The sequence below is a fragment of the Bidens hawaiensis genome, unplaced genomic scaffold, assembly GCF_021521415.1.
Source record: "Bidens hawaiensis isolate Kalapana, Puna unplaced genomic scaffold, B.hawaiensis_p1.1 tig00020763_1, whole genome shotgun sequence".
Classification (NCBI taxonomy): domain Eukaryota; kingdom Viridiplantae; phylum Streptophyta; class Magnoliopsida; order Asterales; family Asteraceae; genus Bidens; species Bidens hawaiensis.
In genome coordinates this window covers 327266-332630 of record NW_027493188.1, presented here as the reverse complement: position 1 = coordinate 332630, position 5365 = coordinate 327266, and positions in this window count along the sequence as shown.

Sequence of the window (5365 nt, the reverse complement as noted above, 5' to 3'; positions counted from 1 at the left end):
CAGCTTTATTTGGGTATCTTGTGAATCCAGCCTATGTTGCTACACCCGAAGATGGTTTTGTTGATCCTGTTCAAGCACAAGCTGATGTTCCTCAACCACCTCCCGTGGTTCATGTTGCTTCAGTTCATGATTCTCCAGTTCATCTAGCTCCAGTTGAAGATGCTCCATTATTAGATGATCCAGTTATTGACCCTGTTATATCTACCGTAGAGGAGATAGATCTGGATGCTGCTTTGGGGGTACAAGGGATTTTTTATGTATCTTTTGCAGTTCAGGTTTCTTTAATCGAAATGTCAGGTGTCCCATCTTCTTCTATCGTCAGTTTAGTTGGTCATCCCCTTCCCTCTGTTGAGGATTCTGAGGAAACATTATCTTATTCTTCCATTGATGAAGTTGTTGAAGCTCATAGAGTTCTGGCTGCACAAGAAAGGATTCAAGGAAAACGAAAGAAAGATTCAGATGATGATAGTGAGTCGGATTACGAATAGGAGATGTATGCCTTGGTACGTAGATCAAAGAGGGCTAGGGCCGGTGAAAGCTCGAGTGTTGTTCATTTTACTCCTCCACAGTTTCCGGGTATGTCTACCCTGGTCCTTACCTCATCTGCTCTAGTGACGTCTAGTATACCAATGGTGGCTTTTTCAGCACCGTCTACATTACCATCTACGGTTGAGATGTCACTACCAGAGATTGTTTCCTTACCACAACTTACTGTTACTCCATCTGATGTGGTGGCTATGTTCGTTGAATCTACTAGAGTAGCTACTGTTGAATCCCCGGTTACAATTCCGGCTCTGGTTACTATTTCATCATCATCAGAGATTCCAGTGACTTTGGGTATTCCTCTGCCATATGCTCAAGACATTTCTCACATGTCTTTTGACTTTGATACTTCGTTGTCCGATTCAGAGCGAATTACGGCTCTAGAACGTATTGTAGCTGAACAGTCAAGGATTAATCTCATTCAAACTCACGCTATTCAACGACTGGTGGCTGAAAATCAAATTCAGTCGTCTCTCGTTATTGAACATGGTAAACTCTTTGATGCTTTAAAACTGTTCTTAGCATCTCAGGGGGAGAGTAGTTGCAAAGGTGATGAATTGAGGACTAAGAGGAGAGAGGACAGAGATGATGATCCCAATTCATCGAAAGATGCAGGTGGTGAGCTGCCAAGAACTGAGCAAACTCTTGTAGCTTCCACGTCTCATGGGGAGTCAATTGTTCCATCTGGTAGTGCAGGTGGTGAGACTATCGTGGTAGATTATGAGGATGATATGGTTGAGGACATGCTATCTTTTAGTGAGATTGAGAAAATTGGTGAAAATATTGAGACTTATAGTGGTTTAGAGGAAGGAGAGATAGCAGATGATGGTATTGAACATGATATTCCTAGTGGTGGTCAGGAACAGGTAAGTCAAGAAAGTAGTGGAGTTTGGGAGTCTGAGTGGGAAGAACACCCAAGGTGGAAAGAAGAGTATGCTCACTGTTTAACAAGCCAAAGAAACCAAAGGTGACTCCGATGTTCAAAAGGAGTTACAATATCAAGGGGTATGCTGAATCAAGGAAAGGTATTATATGTTGGTTGTATGATGATCAACTTAAGGTGTTTGTGGTGAAGAGATATGATGGGATTTAGTATTTTGCTAAGAAATTGAGATCGCTCAATACGTTGCCTGAATGTGAGGTGAAGGATTTGGCTCATTTAAGGTTGATTAATAGGAGTGGGGACATGTTTTCTAGCTGGGTTGGTAAGATTTTGTGGAGTGAAGTTGTTAAAGAAAAAAAGTTTGAGTTGTTGAAGCCTCAAAAAGGGAAATTGATTGAAGATACTGAACGGGGGATGCGGGCTGATGGCAAGCCTTGGATGGTGATGAAGTACAAGCCAGTTCGGTGAATAATAGAGGCTCCAATGAAGACCATGCCTCAACATGTGTTGAAAGATCTGAAATGGTGGTACGTTGATTGTGAGACCGCTGAAGCCGTGATGGAAGATAGGATGAACAGGAGATCTTGAGGGTGTATGATGCAATGTATCTGGTTAATTTGTCTCAAGCTGATTTGCATGTACTAAACGAAAGAAGATCTTTTATATTCTAGCTTGGAAAGATGAAGCTAGGAAGTATCAAAGGGTGGTCTCAGTTTGTGTGAGACAAGGGGTGCATGGTTGAAGATGGATAGTACGGCTTTTTGGATTGCAAGACGAAACGAAGCTGTAAGAGAAATGAAGCTACTGCCAAGGGGGAGTCTGTTGGTGCATTATGCCAGTAGTTCATTAGTCTTGAGTCTAACGTGTCTGTAATCATTACTTTGTTTGTGACGTTTTGGTGAACTTGTTAGTTTGTTCTTTTGTCTTAGCGAACTTAGTAGTTGGCGAAGTTAGGGACAACTTCGCCTAGCCTGTTAGTCGAAGTTGTCATGGTTTATATATACCTAACTTCCGCCGTTCAAAGTTAAGTTTTTTGATCAGTTTGTCTTGGACGGCTAGGTTTATCGGTTGTTTGGTTTTGACATTTAATAACAAGTAAACCTTTGTTCTTAAGTGTTACGTGTTCTTTACGTCTCTCTTGTATAAACACTCGTATCGTATACGTAGGGGATTCCGCACCCTCGTGTTACGAGATACTCCTGTGTAGATCCGGCTGGGAACCTACAGTTTTAGTGGACAACAATATCAATTACTGAATTAACAACGACCATAATAAAGCCGAAATATAAAATTGTGATGGAAATACTTCTTGATCAATATATCAAGAATATTTTTTGGTACTGTTTTTTTTTGTAGTTTAATTTTTGTTTGATTTTTTTTTTAAATTACAAAAATATTTTTTGGTGTGTTTTAACAAGAATTTTGAAAAAATAAAATTTTAAGTATGTATGATCTTAAAAATTTTAAAATTCAAAAAGAGTTTATCTTGTGCTTTATTTTTTATTATCGAGCTATGCGAATTGAAAATTTTAAAAGTTGAAAATGTTGATAAAATCTTGGTTTTTATCATCTTGATTGAATATGGCGTCAAAAAGTTGGTTTTGATGGTTAAGTTAAGAATTTTACAAGGGTTTGAAATGTTAGAAATTTCATTCACTACTTTTGTTCTTCATTCGTTATAACAGTATAACAGTATAACGAATGTTAGGCCATTCGTTAACTAACCTTAACAAATTTCCTTCATTCGTTACAAATTCACATCCGCTTCCGCTATATCATAACGAATGAGAATTCATTCGTTGTTCAATTAACGAATGAGTGGTGAATGCAAGGTTATTCATTAACTCTTTGACGAATGAATGGCTATTCGTTAATTTGTTTAATGAATGAGGCATTGGGGTGTTTTGGGAATTGTGCAAGACTTGCACGCCATATATAAACCCTAAAGCACGAACGGGAGTCCATTCGTTCTTGCACTGTATGTCTTGAAAATCACTCACTCTAAGCCAAACCCTTGCAAAATATTTTAAGACAGTTTTGTGATTCGTAATCGATCATTTCATCATTGTCGATTGTTTCTAAGGTAAAGACAATCATTTAGGATGTTTTTAATCTAAGTTTCAAGGAGATTGGCGTTAAAACCTTTACGTGTCTAATTTGAACAAATTAAACATTATAATGAACTTTAAAATCAAATTAGGATATGTTAAGATGTTATCAATGTTGCATCGATGACAATAGACCAAGTTTTAGTGTAAATGGTAATGTATTAAGGCTTTTTAGAATTTGAATTGCAAGTTTTGACTTTCTAGGTTCTATATGATTTTAACGCCTTAAGTCAACTGAGTTCATTTGCTAATGATCATTTAATATTAATTCATTTGTCATTCGTTCATTATGTAACGAATGAGTCCCATTCGTCCACCTTGATTAATGAATGACCTCATTCGTTGGATTTTCTAACCAATGAGTGTAACGAATGAGATAAGAGTATGATTTCTATAGCGAGTGAGTCTATTCATTAATTTTATTAACGAACTAGGAAGATTCCCGACGCGTTGCACCGGGTTGTTGTTATTAACAGTCGTACTCGTACATCTTATCAAATTGTACAGTACGTCTGCGATTCGAGGTGAATTCGATCCGTGCCAAGTTATGAAACAAGTAATCCCCCCCCCCTAAAAAAAACTTTGTTAACGCAAAAACACATCAAATTAATATAACAAAGCATATGTTGTGGTTACGAACCGGTGATACTTCAATTGGTATTTGGTACGACCCAAAAAATAAAGCAAATTATAAAGTCGTCCACTCTTAAATATACAACAACTGAACATATTTAAAAAATTTTAAATATGTGATGAACAAAAAAAAACATGTGCGTTGCAGTTGCGAACTGATACAAATTCGTTGATTATGGAATCGAGGGATAAAAAAATTATAAAAAACCTCATGTGTTGCGTTTGCAAACTAACGCGAATTCAGTAGGAATCGACGTTGTCAAGAATAAATTGTACATAGAGAACCATGTGCTGTGTAGGTGAACTGGCATGGGTTCGGTTGGTATTAGGTTACGACTCCTAAATTAAAGGAAAAATTAACATATTTACATAAAAAAGATCATGATGAAAACCAAAAATATAGGCTCGTTGTGGCCTTGACTTCGTTCAAAATTAATTGACTAAAAATAACTCATGAGGAAAAAATCCTTAGGTTGTGACCGCGAGGTTGACGCGAATTTGAACGGAATCATTTGATGGTATCAACGATAAAAAAAAACCCTGCATTTTTCGGTAGCGAACCGACACGAATTTGAAAATATAAAACAAACTAAAAGCAAATAAGAAGTTTGGCAATCAATCACGTGATCTCGTCACCAAACTTCTTAATTATTATATATAACTAGCATTTTATCCGGCGCAACGGGGCGGGTTGGAAAAACCTGGGCAATGGTAAAACCCACGAGTTATTGGTCGCAAGGGTGAGGCGGTAAGTCGACATGAAAACGGTCAGTTTCAGTCAAGTGTGTTATTGTACTAGAACTAAAGCCAAATTAAATAAAAACAAGAAATAATAAAATTTGAGATGGACCAAGTGGCGCCGGCCGGTAAAACTCAGTCGTTGGTAAAACCCTACCGTTGTCCATCTCGGGCGTTGAGATGGTGAGTCTACGCAAATTCGGTTGGTTTCTGTCACGTTCGTTACGGTATCGAAACAAAAACAAAAAAAAAAAAATTGGCATTCGGTCGTTTTAGCCACGTTTGTTACGGTACTGAAACTAAAACAAAATGTAATATGGCTTTCGGTCGGTTGTCGTTACGTTTGTTATAGACCGAACTAAAACAAACCAAAAAGGACCAATAAGTGTAAAACAAACCAAAAAGGACCAATAAGTGTTCAATCGGTTTTCTTTACGTTTGTTACGGTCCGAAATTAAAA